Raw genomic sequence first — 15,592 nt, forward strand, 5'->3', positions numbered from 1 at the left:
AAGTGCTATTTGTGTTTTCACACACTGCTCATTTCACAGCATTTCCAGCTGACTAACCAGCTGATGTGTAGAACATCATGAACTACAACTCAGATCAGTGGACGAAGCCTCATTGCTTTGTTTGGTTTTGTTTATGTCTCTTTGAGAGCCTTGCCCTTGAGTGTACCCGGCAGCCAAACACAATGAACAAGGGTCCATTAATTTGATGCTGAGAAGCTACTCGCAGGTCCTTGCTAATGGCTAATTTCTGTGCCAGTCAGTCAGCCCTTGAGTCATGAGTGGGAGTGGGTAGAAGCAGTGTGTTTGTGTGTCTGTAAAAGGTATTGGTGCTGGTGGTGGAGGAGGAGGGTTATCGCCCAGGCGGTAAATCTTGATGGATCTTCTCCTTGTGGGCTGTTTGCTGCTCGGTTCCGAGCATCAGCCCTATCGGCATGTCCATTATTCTCAATGGATGCGATGGAAAGCCAAGAGGGGGTCACTGAGAAACCTTTATTGATATTTTCAGTCTTCATGACACAAAAACGGCAACAAGGAGTAGCAGAGTATCTGTAGAACTGTATTCAGTCTGATGGAAAAGAGGCGCACAAATCCATACAAAGACTCAGAATCGGGTTTGTTCATGCCGTAGCTGCTTGCATTGGAGAGTGATAAATTACAGGTCATCAAGGCGATGAAGCACTGAGCTAGAAACGGGATTGTGCCTGTAAGGCAGTGCACCAGGCAGAACACGTGTGGACTGATATATGTTAGTCCCTGCAGTCTGGATAAGAGAGATACGCAGCAGGGCACGTCTCTGCCCATGACAATGTAAACAGAGGCTATCCACTTACCGGGTGAATGCCGCTGCCTCTCCTCAGCTGAAAAGCTCCAGGGGCTGCGCTGTATTTGAGAAAAAAAAAGAAGAAAACACCCTTAAAGTGCTGACACAAGTGGATGGTTTTGAGAGGGGTAAGCTCGTTCTTTTCACTCACTGGTCTATCTCTGCTCGCTGAGGCATCTGCACTCATGTAGTCGACAACTTGAGGCGTCGGTGTTTGTCTGGGTGCTTGAGAATTCCCTGGTGAGTTTTAAAGACATTTCACAAACATAACAGATGTTTTTCAAAAGCATGATTTTTTGTTGTAGACTTTTGGAGCCTTGATAGAAGGTCAAAATGCCGGTGATGAGCTTTGAGGTGTGAAATAGCAGCCGACGTTCTATTTTGGAGGCTGAACAAAAAAAAGCATGTACTTGCAAGCAGTAAAACAGTACTGGGACTTTAAGAGCGGAAAACAGCGCTAGCGATATCTTCAAAGGTTTGGGACTCCTTTTGAGGAGTTCTTATGGTAAGCTACAAAAAAAAATCTCATCACTGCTTTAATGAAATTCTGAAGGCCTCACTTTGCTTCAAATGCACTGGGCCATATTTGACTAAGTATGTGTGAAGGCAAAAGCCTTTTTATCTCTTCTGAATAGCCACACTGAAAGCTGGGGTGACAAACCTACTATTATAGTCTCTTGACAAGAACCCTGTGTCCTTGTAGTCTCAACAAAACCAATATTACAAATGAGAATAACCTCACACAATTCATGATGGTCTCTCCTTTCACTCCTTTTTTGTGGTGTGCTAAATTGTACACAGAAGTAATTTTTTTTTACAAATGGAAAATAAACCATGCCAACAGCCTTGCACAAGAGGGAAACGCTGTCAGCTCGTCATTCTAATGCTAGAAAGTGACTTCAAGAGCTTGTGGTCTTTAGATGCAAAACATTTGCGTTTCATCAAGTTTCAAAGTTTTCAGTTTCACATCAAAAATGCAGGTTCTCTATATCTGGAAACACCTCGGGCATGGTAGAAAAATCCCCCCAAACCAGCATGAGATTGAAGACATCAGCCCGCATGGGGGATTGGTGCAGCATCAGCATGTTCTGGGCCTTAATGGTGAAGAGGGAGCTCTCAGTTTACTAGACGTTCCAACCCTCACCAAGGGCAATTATCTCTGTGTAGAGAACAAAAGAATGAGATTGCAGGTACAAGCGGCCAAAATGAGTTTCCTCTGTAGGGTGAATGAACTTAGCCTTATAGACAGAGTGAGGATCTTGGAGCTTGGAGTCGAATCAGTGTTCCGTCACAGCGAAAAGAGCAAGCGAAGGAGGCTCAGACATCTCATTAGGATATCAAATAGGTTAGTTAAGAGGCAGACAAGAATGCACGGAGTACCTGCAACAAAGGGCCATGAGCTGGAATGAAACCAGGTCGCTGCATCTGTTTATGGATCGTCCGCTTAACCTGTTGAGCTATCTGGGCGCCACAGGATTACATTTCTTATGTGGTCTGGGAATGCTTTGGAAATCCCCAGAAAGAGCTGGAAAAAGGTGCTGGGGAGAATGATGACCATATAGTCCTGCTTAGCCTGCTGCCAACTCAACTTGACAGCTGATGGATGGATGGAGGGATGGATGGATTGATGGATGGATTGATGGACTGATGGATGGACTGATGGATGGATGGACTGATGGATGGATGGATGGATGGATGGATGGATGGATGGATGGATGGATGGATGGATGGATGGATGGATGGATGGATGGATGGATGGATGGATGGATGGATGGATGGATGGATGGATGGATGGATGGATGGATGGATGGATGGTAGAAGTCTTCAGAAAAGGTCTCACCCTCTTTGACGATTTCCAGGTTTCAAGATAAATAGTGTATGTTACTAGTCCACAATCTGACTGCTCCATAGCATTTATACATAATGAATCATTTGTTATACTTCACCTCAAGTACAGCACACCACAGCACATTTGGTGTCAAGACAGGTAAAGATTCTCTGCAAATCATGGAAACATACAGTATGTAATGTCTATTATGTCCTCGACAATTATGATTAAGTAACAGCAGTGAAAGTTGAAGAGTTTGGACCTTCTTAATGCACCCACAGTGAAGTGCTCCACTGTTGATGGTGGAAAGTTATCGAGGAAGTTACCTTACTTCTCTTTACCTTCCATGCCAGTCTCAAGATTCAAACTGACAACCCTCTCTAGTCCCTATAGGAGCACAGTCCACAGTGATACAGTACAACTTCTCCAAGGTGCAGAGCCACAAAGTCTCCGATCATTCTATTGAAGCTCACAATTAAAACTTAATTGTGTTCAGAAACCAATTCAACAGAGCTCACAGTGGGCAAATCTGGCAGGTTGAAATGAGGTTATTATGCAAAACATAGAAGACAAAGGGAGGCTATTTGCAGTTAATTAACGTGGTCATTTTCTTAGTAACTGTCTAATAATTTATACAGCAGAAAGGATGTGGATACTTAGAATTTTCTACTAAGTTTTAACTGGAGCAATTGCCTCATTTGTAACTAGGCTTGACCATTCATTTGTATGGCTCTCACGCTTTTCACGGAGAGCTATTGATTCCACACGTCTTGCATATTGGCATGCACAGGCATGATAATAAGTAAATCCATCTTCTCTCAGTCCCTGCTGAGGGGGTTGCAGACCTAAGGGGAAGAGGTAACACATTCAGGTCTAATTTTCCTGTCTTTTGTTCAGGATTACCATCATATCATCTCTTTACAGTCCCACCACAACACCAATGCATGAAGTGCAGAGGGACTAAGATGCATTTGGGATACTCACTGGCTGATGGAACCCAATAATAGAACATATTCATCCATGGTGGTTTAATTATCTTGTAGTGCTGGAGTGGAACAAAGCTAGTTGATGGGATATAAACACTCAAAGATACATGCGCACTTCACTTGAGATAGATGCACCCGAGCAAATGTAAAAAGGAGATCATTTTGCATTCTTGTCATCTTAAACATACACAAACCATAAAAAAGAGCAGAGATACACTGAAGTATTAAGCTAATGCATTCCAGCTGAAAACTTTCCTCATTAGTCAAATCCTAAGCTCCTTCTTACAGTACAAACTGTGTTTTTATTGTAGCATACATGTCACCAGCCCATTTGACTTTTGACACCTCATTGGATTTTGAGAGAGTCCCTCACATTTCATTCTTCACTGATTGTGGCTATTTTTGCTGTTCCACAGTAGCATGTCCCAGCACGGAGCTGGTTTCAAGCTGAAACAATGGGCCGTGGACTGTCACCGTGCCCCATGTCACTTGTCATCTGTAGAGACAGGAAAGGCATGCATGGTTCCTTTTCAAATATTGGATCGGGCTGAAAATCACTAGCTCTTCAGGGGTGGCAACTGGAGAAATGGAACAAGAAATCTGAAATGTCACTGCCTCTCCTCATCTGTCCAGCAGCATTCTATATTACTTTTTCAATGGCATTTTGTCTCTGTAGGAAATGGTCTGGATGTAAGAGAAGCCCATTTGCAAAGGTCACAGCCGGATCATGAGAGCCTGGTGGCATTTTTACTCAATCTGCATTTTTAATCTATCATTTATGATGTATAGCAGAACAAAGATATCATTTTGTGAAATACCCATAAGTCCCTTTTATTCACTGAAGAACTCCACTGGTGTGTTTTCTATTTGCTTTGCTCAGGGTACTTTTCAAGGAATTCACAGAACAGTATCAGTGGACAGCCAAACACAGGTGCATGCGTACCAACAACAAAAACATGGACACAGAGACTAACAAATTTGATGGCTTTTGTGAAGTTCTAGTACTCTACATTATCTCATTCGCCTTACAGTGTGCAAAGAAAAGGTAGGGAAAAATCCTGTCTTGATTAAAAGTGCTTATATCAACTATTTGTAGCATTTACGATATAATGATGGATGTATTCGGTATGCAAGTGGACCTCCACAAATTCACTTTTATAGTTGGAGATAGAATTATCTGTAGTATACTATCATGCCAAGATTCTTTTTGTTTTTATTGTTTCTGGCTCTGATATTTTTGAAAGATGCCACGCCTTTTTGAACCTACTGATTTGGTTTGGAGCTCAGAGGGTTAAAATTCCTTTTAAATATTGGTTCTATTTTGCTTCGCTATTTGGACATGAATATTCTGAGCTCAAACCAAAATGCAAAGATGTGGCCCTGACTGAAGGACACATTTTTCTTCACTGTGTTTACGGGGATGAACGCTCAGTGATGCGGGGAAAATACCTGCAAACAAAAACATGGACTCCTTCAGCACGCAACACTCAGCTGCACTCAATCCTACTCAGGTGGACTGGAGTGTGAGGCGGAAGAAACGGCGAGCGAACATCCGTCAATCTCTCCCCTCCCCTTCTCTGAGCTGCAGAGGGAAGCCCGGCCAGCAGGACGTGAGGGGAAAGGCAACACTCTGGCTGCAGCATCATGTGATATTATCTTCCACAGCTGTCTGATGCAGACAGGGAGTTCGCAGACATCGAGTGATTTGATTTGATCTCACACTCACCATCGCATTACAGTAAATCTAATAGCTTTCCTGATATTTGCCTGGAAACAATGATATTAAATTCTGCATTATGGAAGATTTTGTAATAGATATTGGGCTGCTTTGTATGTGCAATAAAGATGATAATTTCTGTGTCATGTTTTATATATATATATATATATATATATATATATATATATATATATATATATAAATTATTTACTATACATATATACACAAATATATAAAATCAATGAAAATGCACTGTAAAAAATCTGTAAAACTATTGTACGAATACATTATACATTTAAAAACTGCATGTAAAAACTGAAATAATGGCAAATAGCTGTAAAATAAAAATCTTCAAACTACTTACATACAGAAAAACTGTAATTTTATGTGTCACACATTGTACAGGCACAAATGAATATTTCTAAAAAAATATATAGATATTAGATATTTCAATTATCATGTAAATTAATACTTTTATGGTGGTATTTTACCAGATATTATTTTTAATTTACCAACACGGGGAAAATCACTAGTGTACAATTTTAAAATGATTTAATATTTAAAAAAAATATTTCAAATAATTTATATGTTTCTCCTGATTTAAATACAGCAAAAGAGAAAGTTTTACAATCAAACACCATGAAAGAATCAATTCAAATTTGTAAAAATGCAGCTTTCATGGAGACATTATGCAAATGTTTGGGGGATTTACATGTAAATTCTATGTTTTTGTTTGATTTCACTAATTATTAATTCTATTTAACAAAACAGGGAAAATCTGCAAAATAGCAATAAATTACAATTAAGAATTAAACTTTTACAGTGTAGCTTTTTTAAATTCTCTTGCAGAAAACAGTGAATGATAGAGCATATGTTGCCAAAATGACAGAACTCAGGTGCATTATGAGCCCACTTTGTACTGTGTGTGTGATCTGGGAGGGATAAATCAGAGGCTGTGTCAGTCATACAAACATGAGCGCCATTACAAAAAGTTTCAGATGCTAAAACCTTTGGCTGCAGGCCATCTGAGCGTGGGGGGATACGCTGTGTTTTGAGCTTTTGCGGCATGCATTTTAAAAACTGAACAAAGTAATTATGGCCTGAAGCTCCAGAACATATCTGAAAAATGAAATTACTGTTTTATTATGCCAAGTCATTAAATGGATGCCTTTTTTGTCTGACAGTTCAAAGCCTGTCCTTGACCCATCAGCCTTGATCTAAATCTCAAACACACACAGAGGAGTGGACTTGAAAATGCACTAAATTCTCATTTATACATTAAATTAGGTCGTCTTTATTTATATGGCACATTTAAAAAGTGATTAACAAGCTCAAAACAGTAACAAAACAATATGTGAAGAAAGTGTACAAAGAAAGAGAAGCAATGGCATATGTCAAGGTGTCTAAGTTCACCTTCAATTTAAGGTGATTCCACAGACTGCATGCAGCCACAGAAAAGACACCCTCATTTCTGAGTCTGGATTTGAGAGCTCCAAGGACCATCCACTTGGCCAAGCTCAGCGCTATGGCATGGATGTGTAAAAGCTCAGATAAATAAAAAGATGCCAACCTATTAACACTTTACAAACAATCAATCCTGAAGCAAACAGCCAGTGTAGCAAGGCTAAACCTGGAGTGCTGTGTTCCTGTTTCTTTGTCCCTGTTCGTAGGCGGACAGCAGCGGTTTGCACGAGAAAAGACATCTGTCCAAGACCCACAAAAAGAGAGTTGTAATAGTTTAGTATTTTTGTGATTGAGGCATGTATGACTCTATCAAAAGTCATTGAGGAACAGACAGGGCTTCACTTCAGCCTTAACTGAAAGAAGCTGGTTTTGACAACAGAAGTGATCCATCCATCCATCCATCGTCTATACACCGCTTAATCCTCATTAGGATTCCTGGAGTCTATCCCAGCTGACTCAGGCTGAAGACAGAGGACACCCAGGACAGATCACCAGTCTATCACAAGACTACATACAGAGACAAACAAACACACTCACATTCATACCTACAGACAATTTAGAATGACCAATTTACCTCAGCATGTTTTGGAACTGTGGCAGGAGGCTGGAGTATCCGAAAAAAAAAAGCCACGCATGAACTGGGAGAAGATGCAAACTCCATGCAGAAAGATCCCGAGACGTGCACCGGGGAACTAGCCTTAGCTACAAGGCAACGGTGCTAACCACAAAGCCACTGTGCAACCCAGAACCGATCTGTTTGTTAAATTTAAAAGAATTATCAAAGATCATACCCAGATTTTTTTTTGAAGACGGTCGATCATAACATCTAGAGGGCTAAGAGCACTGACGCAGTCATCTAATTGGTCTGCACAGTTAAAAACAACAATCTCTGCTATGTTTTCATTGAGACAAAGAATATGAACCATGATTGTGAATTTCCCTTTGCTGTGAATTTCTCTTTGGAGATTAATAAAGTATCTATCTATCTATCTATCTATCTGATTTGCGCATTTATTTTTATGCATTTCATACTCTGTGTGTGTCTCCACGATAAACTCTTTGTGATGTTAATCGTAAGTTTCCTGATGATGTCTGGTGGCTCCAGCCACCGTCATCTTGGCAATGTTTGACTCCTGCTAACTGCAGGCCTAACTAAAAAAAAATAGCAAAGAGGTGGAGTGGGAGTGGAGCTGAGGTAAGTCATGCAAACATCTCTGGTATCCAACTACAACATACAACTAAATGGGTGAATTTTTAAAGGATCGCCTCCTGTCCACTTGTCATGAATGTGGAAATTAGCCACACAGACCAAAACCATTTTTGCACTCCTGCTGTCAAATTGCATGTTTTAACATTGAAGCCAACAGGGATTAGAGCCAGCCTCAAGTGGACATTTGAGGAACTGCAGTTTTTGCATGTCTGTGTTGCTTGACATCATTTTTTAAGAAACAGAAGCTGTTGCTTGTTCCATACCTTCTATCATCGTCTCTGGAGCAAACCATATCTGGTTTTTCTTGCATTTCTATCACGTTAACACATCTGTACTGTTATGGAATGTATACTTTTTTTCACTCTCATGTATTTTTTTCTTTTTTTCTTGGCAGTGCAGACTTTTTAAAAATCATGAAGTGTTGCCTACATGGTAATTTAATCATTTCATTTTTGTACGGCACAGTAAGAGACACTGAAAACATAAAATGTTGACAGTTAATCACTAATACATGTAACAGGCACTGATATGAAAACGTTCGACACGCAGGGAATCAAACCAATAATCCCATGTGTATTGGCGTTCTCACTGAGCTACATGGAAATAAAGAGCTCTGCACAGTATGAGGCTGAAGTGACTCTCTGCTCGTCTCTCTCTCCACTTTTTGTTCAATGTTTACTCAGAAAATTAATATTCATCTCATTTTCCCGACCATCCTCACGCTTCTTCTGCAAAAATGCAAGAGATTACATAACACCAAATTTCTTTTGTGGCTAAGGAGACTGGAAAGAATGAACAGTGTCAGAGAGCAGAGGTGTTTCAAAACCTCCATTCAGTGGAGTAAAAAGCTTATACAACATGAAAACCCACGCAGCACAACACTGAATAGCTGATAAGACTGGTCTTATCCGGCGCAATATGGTGCCAGTGTTGTTTTCTTCTTGCAGGGAGGAAAAAGTGTACGTTTCCACATCTAATAAGACTGGAGTTTGACAGCAAGACTGTGGGATTAAATCTCTACATCTGAGTGAACGTGTTTTAGCATTAAAACTTGAAGCTGGATTCTGTTTTGTGTCTAAATTTTCAACTACATCACATATACATCATGTTTCTGTCATGGTTAATCCACCAGTATGTGCAACTTCCTTTATCAAACTGATATTTTTAATGCTAAAATAGAATTATTGTTGTTATGCATGAATTTTCAAATGTACCGTTTTACAAAAAAGCAGAAAAAAATTAAAACACATGATTATTTTTTGACTGAGATGTCAAATTACAGCTATTTGCTGGGATTCCTGAACAGATAAATTCATTTTACTGCTTGTTTTTTGATTAATTTCTGACTTCTCAGAAATTCGAGTGTTCTGGCTCAAATTTGCGTAGAAAAATCAGTTTGAAAATAGTCACTCCTGTTCAAAATGGTGAAGCGTAGGGAACTCACTGAGAAAGGCGGAGTCTGAATTAAAGCATTTTATGACAGTCGATAGTTTTTGAGACAAATAGGGCAAGACATAAGGTCTTTTCACAGTGTGGTCAGGCTCGACTGCAGAGACTGGTGCTTACAAAATGTGCCAAGGAAGAGACAGAAAAAGAAAGCTAAAAGAAGCAGATGTCAGGCACCTCAAGATTTGAAGTTGTAGAGGCAGAAGGAAGACCACTGCTGATCTTCAGGCAGAGATTAATGCGTCTAGATCAGAATCTGAGAAAGTCTCCAGAAAGACCACAAGCAGACAACTGAAGGAACAAGACTTAAAAGGAAGAACAGCTGCTAAAGACGTCATTACTGAGGACTGCAAACATCTAAAAACGCCTAAAAATGTATCTGGGGGTCGACACTGACAGTAAAGTGGACTGGGTAAGGAACTCTGGCGCCCTCAAAAGGACGAGCAAGAAATAAAAAATAGGTACAGATTCTACAAGGTTCCAGAACAAGCTGAAAGTTCAGTCGCTAAATAAAAAAGCAAATTGACTGATGAGTATTGATCAGGATTTACAAGACATACTTGGACGTAGACGTTCTTCTCGTTGTTGTAGAACTGCGGGTAGAGAGCGATCAGAGCATCCTGAGAGCTGATGTAGATGGAGCTGTAGGTCTTCCAGACCTGCTGAGGTCCAGTCAGTGCCATCCTTTATGTAGGCAAGGTAAGGCAAGTTTATTTGTATAGCACAATTCATACAAAAGGCAATTCAAGGTAGTTTAAAATGCCACAGGAGCTTATCCAGTAATAGAGTCATCCCACCAAGATGTACCACAGGAAACCATTCCTGACTGTGGCCATCAAATTCCTCACTGAGAGGTTCAGATATTCTGAGCCAACAGTCAGACTGAACTCATTATGTTCCACTGCAACAGCTGACTAACTTTTCACTTCTCTCTTCTTGGGTTAATACTTAATTATGGGCAAAAACTATGTATCTCTGTGCAATAACACGCTATTTATTACACTGCATACTTACACTACTGTTCAAAAGTTTGGGGTCACCCAGAGACTTTTATTCATGAGCCAACATAATTCCACAAGGACTTTCTAATCATCAATGAGCCTTTCAGCACTATTAGCTAACACAATGTAGCATTAGAACTAGGGCTAGGATACCAAAATTAATATCCGGATACCGCCGTAGAGAACGAATATTCGGATATTCGGGTCCAGCCCTAATTAGAACACAGGAGTGATGGTTGCTGGAAATGTTCCTCTGTACCCCTATGGAGACATTCCATTAAAAATCAGCCGTTTACAGCTAGAATAGTCATTTACCACATTTACAATGTCTAGACTGGATTTATAATGAATTTAATGTTATCTTCACTGAAAACAAGGACCCATGGGAGAAACTTTAACATAAGTAATTTCCACTCGGGGATCAATAAAGTATTTCAGATTCTGACTGAATTGAATTTCTTCACTCTAGCTGAGTTAGTTTAGACACCAGTTACAGATGAAAGCAACTAAGTTTCATTAATTATGAAAGTATGACAAAATTCTGCTATTCACATTCAGGAATCTGTCATCACTCAAGGATCCAGATATTTTGAAAAATGGCTTTTCTACCATCTTAGTTTCATAATGCGTTATTGCTTTACACTACTCTTGAATATTGCACTGATCCTTGCTCCTAATGAACATATTGTATTTAAAACCGAAAGACATTTTTGACTTTTAGAGGACATTACCATTTTTAGAGTTTCTTTTTCCCCCCTCTGTGAACCGCATTGCAATCATTGTTAAAGATTTTAGAAGTTCCGCCTGCAGCTGGACCACAGCAGTGTACTAATGACAGTCTCAGAAACGCACGTCAACAAAAAAGGAACAAGTACTGTCAGCTTGCAGGGTGGGACATGCCGTGTATCACTATTCTTTATATATTTAGTTTTTGTTTGAACATGAGTAGTTTTACAGCACTTAAGCAGAGAGACAACAGAAACAGAAAAAAACCCTTCTAAATATGTAACTTTAATACACAGATGGCATTTTAGACATTTCTTCAGTGACCAGTAAGGAACTCTAAGGCCTTCTTCTCGTGATCCAGCTTAAAAAAAATCCACTTGGGAAACACGGACATTTCTTTTGCCCAATATAAAGCGCTGTTCCCGTGGCTCTGCTGGCAGAAGTCAGCGCCTCAGGGCTAAATGATATGTTCTGTTGACCAGTGTCAGCCAAGACTGGCTCAGTATCCTGCAGGGAAAAGTGAAGTCCTGCTACTGCAGAGTTACAGTCTGTCTCCTCATGTGAACCCACTCTTTGTAGTCACAGTCAGTGAAACATGACATCATCCAATTACATCCAGCTATTTCCCAGGAGGTATTAAAAACCAGAAAGATCTTTAATATTTTTCTGTTTTATCGCAATCTTTATTTATACCCTCCCTTGACTTTTCATTCGTATTTCTTACTATCTTTTGATCTTTTCCCCATGAACTGACATCTCCATTCTGCACCGTTGCAGCGAGTCTCATCCCCCTCAGGGATCAATAAAGTTTATTTGTCTTATCTTGTTTCTCCAGGGAAAGTTGACTGAGCCTGGATGTCTTTTTAACACTCATGTGATCAGGCTCAGTCACCGTTAGACAAATTCACGCCAGGATGACGTGTAATAAACCCACGGTCTGTTGAACACTGACTGAACAGCTCCACTGGAGCAGTTTAAGGCTTTTCTACTTTGCTCAAGGGCATTCTGACAGGATAGCTGCTGATGTGGAGGGAGGTGTTTCTCATCCGAGTTTTAATTTAGTTATTTCTACATCGTCACTCTGTAACCCTCCCTTTCAGTTCTAACACCTTAAGGTGTAACTCAGGTTTGGGAGGGAGTTTTGATAAGAATATAGTCAACCCAAAAACACACAATGACAACAGATTGTAATTTTTTAGGAAAAAAGTATCTTGAACCCACGTATAAAAATGAGCTCAAGTTGAAACCACCAAAACATTGGATCCAGTGTCAGTTCACAATAACTACTACTGAGTCCTAACAGTTTCAAAGATAGAAATGTCTTTGGCACCCACAACTGGCCGGCCAGGCAAATCGAACCCAAACTCCTGGGCAAAAAAGCAAAGCAAAAAATGTGGAGGGCACTCAGGAAAACCCTACCTCCTCTTATAATGAATGTCTGAGGTGACGGTAGGTCCCTGCATGATGGAGACGGAGATATGGACGTGGATGGGCATCAACACTGTGGCAGATGGATGAAGTCCCGTTGAAGAGAATCCTCAAGAAAAAACAGCCTACAAGGATGTGCAGGGCAATTACTTATACAATCCATAATAAGGGTCCAATAAATTTACTTCAGCAAACTGACAACTGCCAGTCCTTTCTTGGCTCGTAACAGGCTGCACACATAGCAATTCAACATATCATACACGAACAATATAACCTCCTGAATTTATCTACATTCTTCCTTCAGTCTACAGCCGATAATGCAGCACATTCTTACAGTTTAACACATTACTAGCACTCAGTAATTCAGTCGAACATTTCATTCCTATCAAAGTTATCCTGACTTATTTTTTTAGACAGACTACAAGGCTCATGTTTCCTGTTTTTAGCTTCACTTTGCTAGCATGCTACCTTAAAACCTTGAAGAACACCCATAACTCATCGGAGTATCGATTTCTATGGTGATTCTCATCTACTTCTGTAACTTATGTGGTTAACTTCAGTGCCAAAATACCACATTTATAGTTCGGTTTCAAAGTAAATCCAGCTCTAGCTCAATCGTAGCATCCACACACAACTGGGTTCAGGCAACAGAAAGAGATGGCGTATTTCGGTAAGACGGCCACACCTAGCACTTAGCACTTTTTCGCGCACTGAAAAACTTACCAATTTCAATCTTAGGGACAATAATGGCCTTCTACTACCACCTTGTGGTCAATTTGAGGTACTAATTCTCCTGAGAGAAAAGGCAAATTAAGGGACAAATTCAAAATACTGGCTAAAAACACATTATTATTATTAACCTGAGGGTATCTACCCGGGTTACACAGTTAAGGATCGTGTAGTCTCAAAGAGTCAGACTATTCTTCAGTGCCGACATGGTGATGTGGATAATCATAAAATAAGATAATCCTTTATTGATCCCCAGAGGGGAAATTTAGGACATGGTCTTGTCCCCTTAAAGCAGCGGCAGTGGAATTTTTATTGCTAAATATTTGCATACAGGAAGGCCAGCGCTGTCATTAAATTGGATAATTCCATGAAAGAATCTATCTAATTTATTGTACAAAAAGGTAACAGGCAGTTAGAGGAAGGAGAGGAGTGAGGTGCATGAAATACACGATATAAATGAAAAGCACATACCTGCAGCCTACATCTGGTGAGTCAGATCCAGGGAGAGTAATTCATGCCTTTACTTTCTCGTGTCAGAAACTGTTTCAACACCAACCTCAGACCTGAGAAAAAAAATTATAAGATCACCATTGTTTTCTTCAATTTCTTGTTCATTTTAATGCCTGGTACAACTATTTGTATGTATGGACAAATATAATGATAATAGCAAAAATCGCTCATAACAGTTTAATTTAAGAGCTGGTATCTACACATTTCCCATGGATTTATTGATAATAATCAAAATCACTGAAGTTCTTCCATCAATAGCTATGGCATTGTACTGCCAAAAAGCATCCCATGTTTTCTTTTCTGTCTGTTTTAGTCACACAGGAGTTCTGCTGTCACAGCAGCCCATTCCTGTTGCACTAATTCTAACAAATTGGTTTTGGGCTTGTGGTTTTCCTTTTTGTGTCTGATGGTTTTCCACAGGTTTTCAATTGGATTTAGATCTGGTGATTGAGCAGCTCAAGGCATGGTTCCAATGTTCCGGTTCTCCATTCAGGCTTTAACTGACCTTGCTGTGTGTCAAAGGGTATTGTCTTGTTGGAAAATCCAGTCATTCAAGGCAGGAAAGAGTTTTCCAGCTGATGGAAGAAGATTGTTTCCAAGAGTAGCCCTGTACATAACCCGGTTCATTCACCATTCACACAATTGCATTTGCCCTGTTCCACCCATAGTCCCATACTGAAACAACCCCAGATCGTCACTGATCCACCCCAATGTTTTACTGCTTCCTCCTAACCAGTAAGTTGGCTGGAATGGGCATCAACTGAACATTTCATTCATCACTGAAGAGAACCATAGCCCAATCATCAACAGCCAGATCCTATTAATTACTTTCTGTTAATATTGCATTAACAATGAGTTTTAGACCTGATTTTAACATTCGTTGTGTGACTTTTAAGGTTTTGCAGGGTCAAATGTCTCCTCATACTGTCGATCCTAGCTTTGATATACAACACTAAGCCAGCAAAACCACCACTACACACATACATGCACAATACAATACAAATGTGTCACAGCTACAGTGCACAAGACTACAGTCAGAATCTCTGCTACGGAGCAGGTGGAGCAGCTCCTTCAGTTTTCGTATTAAATGCAGTGGCACAGATTGGAGTTGGTGCATTCACAGCTTTGTGTTGCTCTGACTCATACTGTAGTCACAACCAGCAGCAGTCTGCTACATAATACATGGCGCTGTATGATGGCTCAGCTTTTCTCTGTGGTGTCAGTGGAAACAGAAAAGTCATTGCAAGGTAATGCAAAACGTAATGCGAGGTAGCACAAAGGTGATCCTCCAACCGCTCGTTCTATTTTAGAGTTTTATTCTATATTACAAACAGCTCTACTTGCAATAAATAAATGCTGGTTTTATGTTTTAGTACGTTATAACAGTGTACAAGTGAAGGAAGATACCTACACAGCAGCATTTTAAAACTATAATATTTAGTTTTTTAAAGACACATTCATGCAAAGGAGAACAATCTGGCCCAATGAATGAAATGCAAAAAATAATGAGCAATTTCTACCTGAATATTAAAGCACATAACCTGAATGAAAAGGAGTATTTCTGTTTTGGTTGCAAGTGTCTTTAACTGCACCCATCAGTGGTGTCACGGTGCATTGATCACATCCTGAAATATATTTGCACATCGCTGCAGCAAGATAAGGAAGCAACCCACCAAAAGTCGAAAAAAAAGAAGTCTCCTCTTTAAAGTATTTTGGGTGAATTTTTC

At 39.9% G+C, this 15,592-nt stretch overlaps 2 long non-coding RNA genes across 2 annotated transcripts in view; one reads left to right on the forward strand and one right to left on the reverse strand.

Moving 5' to 3' along the window:
• LOC127535740 (uncharacterized) overlaps positions 1–15,592 on the forward strand; it is a 511,585-nt gene that overhangs the window by 328,663 nt on the left and 167,330 nt on the right. The window lies entirely within an intron of this gene.
• LOC127535743 (uncharacterized) overlaps positions 9,227–15,592 on the reverse strand; it is a 93,093-nt gene continuing 86,727 nt past the window's right edge. The window contains exons 4-5 of the long non-coding RNA XR_007944590.1: positions 13,827–13,918; positions 9,227–12,751 (exon numbers count right to left, since the gene is read on the reverse strand). This is a non-coding gene — a long non-coding RNA (uncharacterized LOC127535743). The remainder of the gene's footprint in view (positions 12,752–13,826; positions 13,919–15,592) is intronic.

This window comes from Acanthochromis polyacanthus, chromosome 10 (genome assembly GCF_021347895.1).
Source record: "Acanthochromis polyacanthus isolate Apoly-LR-REF ecotype Palm Island chromosome 10, KAUST_Apoly_ChrSc, whole genome shotgun sequence".
NCBI lineage: Eukaryota > Metazoa > Chordata > Actinopteri > Pomacentridae > Acanthochromis > Acanthochromis polyacanthus.